The sequence below is a fragment of the Lissotriton helveticus genome, chromosome 1_1, assembly GCF_964261635.1.
Source record: "Lissotriton helveticus chromosome 1_1, aLisHel1.1, whole genome shotgun sequence".
NCBI classification, from domain to species: domain Eukaryota; kingdom Metazoa; phylum Chordata; class Amphibia; order Caudata; family Salamandridae; genus Lissotriton; species Lissotriton helveticus.
This window is the reverse complement of record NC_136057.1, coordinates 20,305,754-20,319,187: the sequence shown is the minus strand read 5'-3', so window position 1 is coordinate 20,319,187 and position 13,434 is coordinate 20,305,754.

Below are 13,434 nucleotides of genomic sequence, written 5' to 3'. Positions count from 1 at the left end.
GTTGCAACACTGGGGCACACGCAGCCACTGACACCGGCGTGATACTGAACACGCCCGAGTGCCAGCACTGGGGCGCATGCGCCCGCTGGCACATGGGTGCAGAGCCGCGCTACCTGCTGCTACATCAAAAGAACTTACTGGCATACTCCTGTCCTCGCTGTCCCTCGTCCTTATACCCATCTCGGCATCCTCCTGTCTCCCTCTACCGTCCCTCGTTGCCTATCTCCCCCTCCTCCAGTTATCTCTTGATTTCTCCCTTACAATCCTCACTTTTCCACTGTTTAAAGCTACGAGCCCATTTCATATCCATCCTCCCTTTACTGTTCTCTTCTCTCTCTCTCTTCTCTCTCTTCTCTGTCTCTTCTCTCTCTTCTCTGTCTCTTCTCTCTCTTCTCTGTCTCTTCTCTCTCTTCTCTGTCTCTTCTCTCTCTTCTCTGTCTCTTCTCTGTCTCTTCTCTGTCTCTTCTCTGTCTCTTCTCTGTCTCTTCTCTGTCTCTTCTCTGTCTCTTCTCTGTCTCTTCTCTGTCTCTTCTCTGTCTCTTCTCTGTCTCTTCTCTGTCTCTTCTCTGTCTCTTCTCTGTCTCTTCTCTGTCTCTTCTCTGTCTCTTCTCTGTCTCTTCTCTGTCTCTTCTCTGTCTCTTCTCTGTCTCTTCTCTGTCTCTTCTCTGTCTCTTCTCTGTCTCTTCTCTGTCTCTTCTCTGTCTCTTCTCTGTCTCTGTCTCTTCTCTGTCTCTTCTCTGTCTCTTCTCTGTCTCTGTCTCTTCTCTGTCTCTTCTCTGTCTCTTCTCTTCTCTGTCTCCCTCTTCTCTTCGCTCTCTCGTCTACATACCCCTTTCTTTCACGTCCCCTACACACTTCTGTCCATCATGCTGCATACCCTCATCTCATGCATCTAGAAGCCATAGCTGTTGTTTATTTATCTGATGCTTCATGCCTTGCGTGCAGTCTGATCATATGTCATCGTGTACATTTGGGACTGTTTCTGCTCCAAAGCTGCGAACAAGCTTTAAGACTCAAATCACGCATCATTAATAAAATACATTTGGACAATCCGCTGTTACATCACCCACGGAGGCGGCAATAAAAAGATGAACTTGTATTTAAGTCAGGTAGAATAATACTCACCTCTGTGTTCCTAGTAAATCGTAACTTTCTTTTCTAATAGCTAGGGAATTTTAAATTTCTTGGCAGGACTGTACATGCGATTGTTCAAATCTTACTAATTGCCACAGAGGTAAAATCTGATACCGGCATAAAATAAAACTTTTTTAAAATAGACTCTGTTGACCAGTGTGTTGTCCTTAAAAGGTCCTCTCTTTGCAGAGCAATTTTGAAATTTTTTCTCCTCACCAACCATCAGTGAATGAGTGACAAATGCAAACAATATAGCTGACCCAATCCTTTCTACAGAAATAAGCAAACACAAATCAAACATCATGAATTTCTTTGCAAATACGAACAAGAGATCACGGTTTGATTCTGAAAGTAGCCTTGTACAGCTCAGTGCGTGCTTGAACTTGAACCTGCACAACATACGTATGATGTCAAGCCAAGGATCGAATCAACCTTCTCCACCGGACGACTCTTCAACAAAGATCCGGGAAGCGGGCGCCAGTTTTGAAAGGGATACCAGCTTGCCAGAGTGTTGGGGCCACAATCAGTGGGCTCAATTTAAAGAAAAGTATCCATGGCTAAGCAGTGAAAATGGCCGCCTTGGCCCCAACATATGCAGTGAGGTTAAGCTACTTGGAGCATCACCGGGTGTGGTTATGCCTAGAGAATGGGTCACGGGGAGCATTGTTGCATCTGGCCCAACAAAAGCTAGCCAGTTAGGCTCACTGCGGCATAAAATACATAAGCATAACATTTCTGAAGTACATTGTAACGCATGTGATATCTGAGCTGCATTCAAGAAGGAGGTACTGCGGTCAACGATCCCGGAGCAGCAGAGGTATTATCATGCTTCAACGGTTAAGGTGTTTCGCATGCTTTACTTTTGTGCAAAAAATAATCATGCCTTTTCAGGCTTTCCAGGTCTAGTAGCCTTGCAGGTTGCTAATGAGTCCGATATGGGCTCGATTCTACACAGCAAATTCACTGCAGCACTGATAACCGATTGCATTGCTAAGGAAATGCGGAGAAAGCTTTGCATCGGCATTGTTGAACAGGCTCCCAAAATCTCAGTTTACATTGAGTCACCAACCCATTCTTCCATGACTATTTTAGTTACTTACGTCTGTGCTGCAATCAATGAAAAAGAGACCCTCGCCTTTTTCCTTGACTTGCTTCAGTTGCCTCGAGGCGATGCAGAGTGCATTGAGTCCTCACTGTTAAAATGTCTTGAAAAACATGGGCTTTACAACACGTTCCTTGCAGACAATTGGATAGGGGTGTGCAGTGATGGTGCCAGTGTAATGCTTGGGAGAAACTCTGGTGTTTTGGAGAGGCTATGTTGTAAATCCCCTCGCGTTGTAAAGTGGCACTGTCTATGCCACCGGCTTGAGTTCAGTGTAGCGGACACGGTTGATACAGTGCCAGGCCTTAAGCACCTTGCATAATTTTTCGAAAAACTGTATGCCGTGTACCACCAGTCTCCCAAATATCAGCGACAACTCTCTGCATGTGTGAAAGTTAGAGATTGCAATTCTGAAAATTAGGCGAATATTTTCAATCCAGTGGATTGCTTCTAGCAAAAGGGCAATACAAGCAGTGTGGGAGTCCTACCCAGCACTTCACCAGCATTTTGTTCAGTCCAGCTTAAGTACTCCTCATGATTCCAAACGGGCTACTTTTAGCGGGCTGAATAAAATCCTGACATCTCCCGATTCGTTTTTTTTTTTTTTTTTGCTGAATCTAGCTGCTGTTGCAGATGCGGTTCATAAATTTGGAACACGGTCAGAAGCACTTCAAACTGATGAAGTAACTCTGCCACGAGCTTACCAGCTCATCAATCGTACAGTAAGGGCATTTGAAAAGCTTAAGGAGTTTCCAGGGACACACAGGAAGGAGGGTGAACAAGCTATTGGGAGTGGCTTGTTTAGAGGAGTGCCAATCAGCTGTAGGACTCACGTGGGCAGGTAAAAATAAACCTTCCCCAGTTTTATCAAAATCTGGCAGATAACTTGCGCTCCAGGTTGTATGCACAGTCTGCAAGCAATAGGCCGGCCACATCACCTCGGACAGATTAATTTTTAGCTCTTACATCAGAGATAGATGTTATCAACCCACATAAGTGGCCAAACGACATTGCGAGCTCATGGTATGAAGGTGAGGAGAAACTACAAAACCTGTGCAGGAGATTCTTAATTATAAAGGGGGCTTCAGAGACTATGTTTTTAATGGTGGTAATGAGATTCCAGAGCAGCTGCAACCTGTTTTGAGGGCTATAAACACACTTCCTGTGACTTCAAGTGACTACAAAAGGGGTTTCAGCACAATGAACTTGATAATGTCACCCATACAAACCTGCCTTTGTATCGGATGCCTTTCATCATTAATGTTTATAACCTTCATGGGCCCTCCTCTGCCTCTTTGGAATCCGGTGGTTGAGTGCTCGTTGCCCTGCGGATGATACTAGAAGGATGATAGAAAGGTAGATCCTACAGCCCAGCACAATAAAAGATATGCAGACGCATGGGTGTTTTTTAATTGATGGTTTTCAATTATATAAGCGGTCTCTCAAATTTTCCATGGTCACACATCCTGTGGCAATATAACGTCCCATAATGTCTGCAATAACAGATGTACAGAATAGGTTGAAACTGTACAGAGTGCACCTTGCATTTTTTTTAATCATGGTCACAGTGTATTAAACTTGTCAGTATATTTAAATGTGGTGTTCTAGGTACCGTAATAAATGTTATAGTTGTGATAATCACTATTGTAGTTTCTAGCATGTGGTTTTATTTGGGGGGTTTTTCCAACGCACAAACTCTGCTTTTGTTCATGGAGCCATGTTTTAGTATGCCTCGCTTACAGCACTTAAGGCTTGACTAATGTAGTTCTACGCCAAACTTCATCCACATTTGAGCTGTTAATTCCTCCATACAGGGACCTTAAGTCACAGGCGTAAGTACTGAGCAGCTTCAATTGTTAAATCTTGCAAATGATAGATCTGCTGCACATGTGATGTCACTTCCTGCCGCTCCCTGTTGTGATGCCACTTCCTGCCATAATGTCACTTCCTGTGACCCCACCTAACTTGGAGAGTCCCCCCCACTTCTTTTTTTGGACTTGTGCCCGGGCTGTATAGCAGATAGAGAGGGAGCTTGATGCAGTTGGAGACCTTTACGGAAAAGAGTTAAAGTCCCGAAGGGTACACATGGAAAACAAGTGGGGTCTGGGGTGTCTGGGTAAAGAAAAGGATGGAAGCAAGACCAGGGGAGAGGTGAAAAACACTACAAGAAACACCTTTAAGTAGAACAGTGAATGCAGCGGATGGGTTTTGGAGATGAACTGCAGAGACCGGCTCATCCTAAGATGACCACAATGCTTCTGGACATCCTCTTGAGGTCCACTTACTCAAGAACACCCTCTGCACACTCAAAACAGAACCTGACCTATGCAGATATCAAAAGGCTACATTCACAGACTGCTTCTAGGCACTTCCATGCTAGAGCTGCACAGATCCACAGTCAGTGACCCAGGATAGGGGGTGTACCCACCCCTGGTAATGTAATGTAAGGTGGTTTTATATAGCGCGGCTATCACTCCGCGGAGCATCTTGGCGCTGCGAGAAAGCCAGGCAGAATGGAAACAGCACTGGATCAACTGCTCATCAGGGAGGGCCTGTCATTTTAGATTAGACTTTTGCATAGAGTGTCCGGTAGGGTGTAGACCCAGGTTTTTAACGACTTCCTGAAGACCAATTCAGAAGTGATTTGGCGAAGAGGAAGGGGTAGGTTGTTCCAGGCCTTTGAGCTCAGGACCGCCAATGCCTTACCACCCCTAGTTTTAAGCCTGAAAGTGGGGATGGTTAGCAGATTAGTGTTTGAGGATCTTGGATTACGAGAGGGTTTGTAGCGTTCAAACATCCTCTGAAGGTAACTGGGCTCTCTTGAGTGATAGGCCCTGAACGTGATCAGTAGAACTTTGAACAGTACCCTCCTGTGGATTGGTAGCCAAAAGGGCGTCCATAGCCACTGTGGCCGATGCCATCTCCACACCAATCTAGCAGTTGCATGCTGGACCATCTGCAGCTTGTGAACAACCGCCCCATTGGTCCCAGTATATAAGCTGTTACAATAGTCTAGGCGTGATGTTGTAAGTGCATTTCTTCTGAACCTCATGTTCTTCCTGCAGTCTGGCATTGATTCAGCATTATACTTGGCGTAGAGGGTTATGGTTATTGGGCGTACATTAAAGTTGATGCAAATCGATTGTGATAAACAGTGCAAGCTGTTAAACGTTAGCCGTTCAGGGGGGGCTACCATCAGACTACATGTGTGCAGATCCACCTGCAAGTTACAGGCGTGGGCTGGGCCTTCACAGTGCGGCTAAACTTAGGGAAGTTTGGTGAGGTTTTTATTAGGCATTTGGTTTGAAGGATTTTAATAGTGCAGTGTTTCGTGCACAAGCTGTACTTGTGAGTCATAATGTGGGGACTCCCACGCCCCCACCCCGTCTTGTACACCGGGAAGTAGATTTAAATGTTGAACAGACGTCCTGGGCTATCTGCGCTGTTTTCTAAAAGATCCTTATAGGCAAGTGCCCCTTTTTGACATGGCCGCCCCACTTTTTGCCTGCTATTTGATGTCATTTTGAGAGGAGTACACTAGGTTCCTGCTACCCAGGTCCCAGTGCCGGATCTCTTTCCCTAAACTGCACAATTGTTCCCCCAATTGGCAATACCCTTAGCAACCCCCCGACCCCTGTAATTCCTAGTAAATGGTACCCTTGGAACCTAGAGCAAGAAGGCTAAAGAGGGTGCCTGAGGGCTGCTGCATGTATTGTGTCACCCTAAGGGACCCCTGACCAAACTTTTTCAGACTGCCATTGCAGGCTGCATGTCTTGGTGCAGATAAAAGTGAAAACACAACACTACACATATCCCTGTGTGCCGTGCCTGCAGACATTGCAAGCAGTATGTTAGCTACGCCTACAGCGGCCCTTACTGCCCTAAGGCAGGGTGCCCTATACTACATATGTTGACATATCTTTATGACTAAATATGCCCTGGTGATGTCTAAGTCAATTCTGAGAAAGCACAAGAGACGTGGGAAGCCATTTTAAGTACATGTGCTAAACACTGGTAAAAATGCATTCCTCCAGGTACATGGTGGCTTCGCTGATACCTAATGGTGTTTGGTATCAAACACCTTGTATTAATAATCCCCTACTGATTCCAGTGGTGGATTTATTAATACATGCACCCAGAAGGTGCCCCCTGAAAATCTTGCAGCCTCCAGTGTGCTGGCTGACTGGTGTTGACCACCACAGGCAGGTGTCTGACCACCTCGGCAGGTGGGATCCTACGCTCTCTGAGGGCAAAAACAGTGTCTGCTCTGGCTGGAGATATCGTCACTTGCTCTAAGAGGGATGGCTCAGTAATCCGCATGTCAAGGCAGGAGTCTTCAAAGGCCTCTGCTGCCTTTGATATATGACCACGGCTGCCGCAAACAGGGTAAATGCCAGACCCTGCCCTGAGCCCATTTGGCCTCAGGACAGGTGGGAACATTAGACCTGCAGGATCTTTTGTATGTTGTTGTCTGTGAAGGAATGTAGCACTGCTGTTGTCTAAAGCTTGCACTGCTGCTGCCTGCTCAGCACCTGATCTGTATGGGAGTGAAGCTTGCACTGCTGGTGCCTGTGCTGCACCTGATCTGTATACGAGTGAAGCTTGCACTGCTGCTGCCTGCTCTGCACCTGATCTGTATGTGAGTGAAGCTTGCACTGCTGCTGCCTGCTCTGCACCTGATCTGTATGTGAGTGAAGCTTGCACTGCTGCTGCCTGTGCTGCACCTGATCTGTATACGAGTGAAGCTTGCACTGCTGCTGCCTGCTCTGCACCTGATCTGTATGTGAGTGAAGCTTGCACTGCTGCTGCCTGTGCTGCACCTGTCCTGTATGTGAGAGAAGCTTGCACTGCTGCTGCCTGCGCTGCACCTGATCTGTATGCGAGTGAAGCTTGAACTGCTGCTGCCTGCTCTGCACCTGATCTGTATGTGAGTTAAGCTTGCACCGCTGCTGCCCGGGTTGTGCCTGTCCTGTATGTGAGAGTAGCTTGCACTGCTGCTGCCTGCGCTGCACCTGATCTGTATGTGAGTGAAGCTTGCACTGCTGCTGCCTGCGCTGCACCTGATCTGTATGTGAGTGAAGCTTGCACTGCTGCTGCCTGCTTTGCACCTAATCTGTATGTGAGTGAAGCTGGGACTGCTGCTGCCTATGCTGCACCTGTCCTGTATGCGAGTGAAGCTTGCACTGCTGCTGCCTATGCTGCACCTGATCTGTATGTGAGTGAAGCTTGAACTGCTGCTGCCTGCTCTGCACCTGATCTGTATGTGAGTTAAGCTTGCACCGCTGCTGCCTGGGCTGTGCCTGTCCTGTATGTGAGAGAAGCTTGCACTGCTGCTGCCTGCGCTGCACCTGATCTGTATGTGAGTGAAGCTTGCACTGCTGCTGCCTGCGCTGCACCTGATCTGTATGTGAGTGAAGCTTGCACTGCTGCTGCCTGCTCTGCACCTGATCTGTATGTGAGTGAAGCTGGGACTGCTGCTGCCTATGCTGCACCTGTCCTGTATGCGAGTGAAGCTTGCACTGCTGCTGCCTATGCTGCACCTGATCTGTATGTGAGTGAAGCTTGCACTGCTGCTGCCTGCGCTGCACCTGATCTGTATGTGAGTGAAGCTTGCACTGCTGCTGCCTGCGCTGCACCTGATCTGTATGTGAGTGAAGCTTGCACTGCTGCTGCCTGCTCTGCACCTGATCTGTATGTGAGTGAAGCTTGCACTGCTGCTGCCTATGCTGCACCTGATCTGTATGTGAGTGAAGCTTGCACTGCTGCTGCTTGCTCTGCACCTGATCTGTATGTGAGTGAAGCTTGCTCTGCTGCTGCCTATGCTGCACCTGATCTGTATGTGAGTGAAGCTTGCACTGCTGCTGCCTATGCTGCACCTGTCCTGTATGTGAGTGAAGCTTGCACTGCTGCTGCCTGCTCTGCACCTGATCTGTATGTGTGAAGCTTGCACTGCTGCTGCCTGCTTTGCACCTGATCTGTATGTGAGTTACGCTTGCACTGCTGCTGCCTGTGCTGCACCTGATCTGTATGTGAGTGAAGCTTGCACTGCTGCTGCCTGCTCTGCACCTGATCTGTATGTGAGTGAAGCTTGCACTGCTGCTGCCTGCTCTGCACCTGATCTGTATGTGAGTGAAGCTTGCACTGCTGCTGCCTATGCTGCACCTGATCTGTATGTGAGTGAAGCTTGCACTGCTGCTGCCTGCGCTGCACCTGTCCCGTATGTGAGTTAAGCTTGCACCGCTGCTGCCAGCGCTGCACCTGTCCTGTATGAGTGAAGCTTGCACTGCCTGCTGCCTGTTCTGCACCTGATCTGTATGTGAGTGAAGCTTGCACTGCTGCTGCCTGCGCTGCACCTGATCTGTATGTGAGTGAAGCTTGCACTGCTGCTGCCACCTATGCTGCACCTAATCTGTATGCGAGTGAAGCTTGCACTGCTGCTGCCTGCTCTGCACCTGATCTGTATGTGAGTGAAGCTTGCACTGCTGCTGCCTGCTCTGCACCTGATCTGTATGTGAGTGAAGCTTGCACTGCTGCTGCCTATGCTGCACCTGATCTGTATGCGAGTGAAGCTTGCACTGCTGCTGCCTGCTCTGCACCTGATCTGTATGTGAGTGAAGCTTGCACTGCTGTTGCCTCCTCTTCACCTGATCTGTATGTGAGTGAAGCTTGCACTGCTGCTGCCTGCTCTGCACCTGATCTGTATGTGAGTGAAGCTTGCACTGCTGCTGCCTATGCTGCACCTGATCTGTATGTGAGTGAAGCTTGCACTGCTGCTGCCTGCGCTGCACCGGTCCCGTATGTGAGTTAAGCTTGCACCGCTGCTGCCAGCGCTGCACCTGTCCTGTATGAGTGAAGCTTGCACTGCCTGCTGCCTGCTCTGCACCTGATCTGTATGTGAGTGACGCTTGCACTGCCTGCTCTGCACCTGATCTGTATGTGAGTGAAGCTTGCACTGCTGCTGCCTGCGCTGCACCTGATCTGTATGTGAGTGAAGCTTGCACTGCTGCTGCCGCCTATGCTGCACCTGATCTGTATGCAAGGGAAGCTTGCACTGCTGCTGCCTGCTCTGCACCTGATCTGTATGCAAGGGAAGCTTGCACTGCTGCTGCCTGCTCTGCACCTGATCTGTATGTGAGTGAAGCTTGCACTGCTGCTGCCTATGCTGCACCTGTCCTGTATGTGAGTGAAGCTTGCACTGCTGCTGCCTGCTCTGCACCTGATCTGTATGTGAGTGAAGCTTGCACTGCTGCTGCCTCCTCTTCACCTGATCTGTATGTGAGTGAAGCTTGCACTGCTGCTGCCTGCTCTGCACCTGATCTGTATGTGAGTGAAGCTGGCACTGCCGCAGCCTGCTCTGCGCCTGATCTGTATGTGAGTGAAGCTTGCACTGCTGCCTGCGCTGCGCCTGATCTGTATGTGAGTTAAGCTTGCACTGCTGCTGCCTGCTCTGCGCCTGATCTGTATGTGAGTGAAGCTTGCACTGCTGCTGCCTGCTCTGCGCCTAATCTGTATGTGAGTGAAACTTGCACTGCTGCTTCCTGCTCTGCGCCTGATCGGTATGCGAGTGAAGCTTGCACTGCTGCTGCCTGCGCTGCGCCTGATCTGTATGTGAGTGACGCTTGCACTGCTGCTTCCTGCTCTGCACCTGATCTGTATGCGAGTAAAGCTTGCACTGCTGCTGCCTGCTCTGCACCTAATCTGTATGTAAGTGAAGCTTGCACTGCTGCTGCCTGTGCTGAACGTGTCCTGTATGTGAGAGAAGCTTGCACTGCTGCTGCCTGCTCTGCACCTGATCTGTATGCGAGTAAAGCTTGCACTGCTGCTGCCTGCTCTGCACCTGATCTGTATGTAAGTGAAGCTTGCACTGCTGCTGCCTGTGCTGAACGTGTCCTGTATGTGAGAGAAGCTTGCACTGCTGCTGTATCCTCTTCACCTGATCTGTGTGTGAGCGAAGCTTGCACTGCTGCTGCCTGCTCTGCACCTGATGTGTATGTGAGTGAAGCTTGCACCGCTGCTGCCTATGCTGTACCTGATCTGTATGTGAGTGAAGCTTGCACTGCTGCTGCCTGCTCTGCACCTGATCTGTGAGTGAAGCTTGCACTGCTGCTGCCTGCTCTGCACCTGATCTGTATGTGAGTGACGCTTGCACTGCTGCCTGGGCTGCACCTGATCGGTATGTAAGTGAACCTTGCACTGCTGCTGCCTGCTCTGCACCTGTCCTGTATGTGAGTGAAGCTTGCACTGCTGCTGCTTGTGCTTCACATGTCCTGCATGTGAGTGAAGCTTGCACTGCTGCTGCACATGCAATGCCTGTTATGTCCTGCCATTTGGAGAGAAGCTTGCAATGTTACTGCTTGTTAAAAGACGTATTTATTTATACCTGTGCTTTCATTCGTTCATTTCTATAAATTTCCGTATATTAGTTCGACAGAACTGAAATATGTGATGGCTTTACTTGCACAGTGATAAGTTTTTCATTAATTTAAAAAAATCTACATTTCTCACCGTAGTTGTTTTGTTATCCAGTTCTGTGTGTGCCTCTCCTGCCACCTAGAGTTCATCACAGGAACTTCACGTTCTTCTCCACTTTTCAGTCTTCAGTGTAATAGCCATTATGGTTCTGTGGAGCTCATAATGACAACCTCCGAGCACCATATACTCTTAATGGCATCACTGCACTTACAGTGCCCAGGAATGGCCCTGGGTACTGTAGGGGCCCAGGGCTTGTGCACGTGTGCCCACAACTCTGGCATAGGGCACCCAGCTAGAGGGGTGGCTGAGGTATGCCAGGCCAGTTGGTTCTGTGGGCATGGCACACAGGGATGTGTGCCATGTTGACTCTTTGTTTAGTTCTGTACGTAGGCACTCACCCTGGCACCCACACACTGCCTTTGCAGGCTAAGGGCCCCTGAGGGTGGCACAATAAGTGCTGCAGCCCTCAGGGGTCTCCTCTGATCACCATGTCCTGAGTACCTAGGGTACCATTTACTAGGGGCTGGCAGGTGACCAGAGATGCCAATTGGGTTTTGGTTTCAACACAGTTTTAGGGAAGAAACACAGGCCCTGGGTACCTGGGTGGCAGGAACCCAGGGCACACTCAGTCAAAGCACATCAGCAGTTCAGAAAAAAGTGGGGGCATACCAAGGCAAGAAAGAAGGCACTTTCTCACACAACCCCCCCCCCCCCCCCCCAAACGAAAGGTGGTGACACTAACCTTGCCCTAGGGAGTCTTCATTGTCTAAGTGGAAGAACCTGGAAAGTCCATCTGCATTGGCATGGCCAGTCCCTGGTCGTTGTTCCACTTCAAAGTCCGTACCCTGTAGGAAGATGGACCATCTCAGCAGTTTGGGATTTTCCCCTTTCATCTGCATTAGCCATCTGAGAGATCTGTGGTCAGTTTGAACCAGGAAGTAAGTTCCAAACAAGTAGGGCCTCAACTTCTTTAGGGACCAAACCACAGCAAAGGCCTCCCTCTCAATGGCACTCTAAGGCTGCTCTCTGGGGAGTAGCCTCCTGCTTATAAAAGCAACAGGTTGGTCTTGGCCTTCCTCATTGATCTGGGAGAGGACCGCTCCTTTCCCCAGCTCTGAGGCATCAGTCTGCATTATGAACTGCTTGGAGTAGTCTGGGGCTTTTAGAATGGGTGCTGAGCACATTGATTCTTTCAGGGTGTCAAAAGCCTTTTGGCAGCTAACAGTCCAGCTCACTTTCTTAGGCATTTTATTGGATGTGAGTTCTGTGAGGGGAGTCACAACGAACCCATATCCCTTCACAACCGTTCTGTAATATCCAGTCAAGCCAAGGAATGCCCTGACTTGCGTCTGGGTGCTCGGAGCTGCCCAGTCCAGGATACTCTGGATCTTGGGCTGTAAGGGTTGGACCTGGCCACCACCAACTAGATGGCCCAAGTACGCCACAGTGCCCTGCCCTATCTGGCATTTAGATGCCTTGATAGTCAGTCCTGCAGATTGCAGGGCTTGTAGAACCTTCCCAAGGTGGACCAGGTGATCCTGCCAGGTGGAGCTAAAGACAGCAATATCATCAAGATAGGCTGCACTGAAGGATTCCAACCCAGTCAGGACTTGGTTCACCAACCTCTGGAAGGTGGCAGGGGCATTCTTTAACCCAAAAGGCATCACAGTAAACTGATAGTGCCCATCAGGGGTGGAGAATGCTGTTTTCTCTTTGGCTCCCGGGGCCATGCCAGTTTGCCACTACCCTGCAGTTAAATCAAAGGTACTTAGGAATTTGGCTGCCCCTAGCTTGTCGATCAACTCATCTACTCTTGGAATGGGGTGAGCATCTGTCTTGGTGACAGAGTTGAGCCCTCTATTGTCCACACAGAACCTCATCTCTCTCTTTCCACCCTGTTGATGAGGTTTGGGGACTAGAACCACTGGGCTGGCCCAGGGGCTCTCAGAGGGTTCAATCACCCCTAACTCCAGCATCTTGCTGACTTCAGCTTTGATGCTTTCCTTGACTTGGTCCGATTGTCGATATTTTGTTTTTGACAGGGTTACTGTCACCAGAGTCCACATCATGGGTACACCAGCTGGTCAGACCAGGGGTCAAGGAAAAGAGGCTTGCAAACTGCTGCTAGACTTGCTTTCAGTCAGCCTGCTGTTGGGCAGAGAGGGGGTCGGAAAAGACCACTCCATCCACTGACCCATCTTTTGGGCTGCAAGAGAAGAGATCAGAGAGAGGTTCACTCTCTGCTTCCTGTTCCTCATCAGTCACCATCAGCATGGTGATGTCAGCCCTGTCATGGTAGAGCTTGAGGCGGTTCACATGGATAACCCTTTTGGGTGTCCTGCTTGTGCCCAGGTCCACTAAGTAAGTGGCCTCATTCTTCTTCTCCAGGATAGGGTAAGGGCCACTCCATCTATCTTGGAGTGCCCTTGGTGCCACTGGCCCCAAAACCCACACCTGTTGTCCAGGTTGAAATTCAACCAGTGCAGCTTTTTGGTCATACTAGTGCTTCTGCAGCTCCTGGCTATTCAATCCAGTGGGGGTCAAATCCAAGATTAGTATTATCAGGCTCGGCTCCCAACTTCCTCGGGGCTGTGATGAGAGTCCTAATCCCAGCCCTACCGAACCACCTCAGTGTTCCGATACTAAGAAACGAACAACTAAGACAATACAGCGGGGCGCGGGAAAGGAAGGGAACAGCAGGGAGGGAGATCTGCAACAACAAAGAA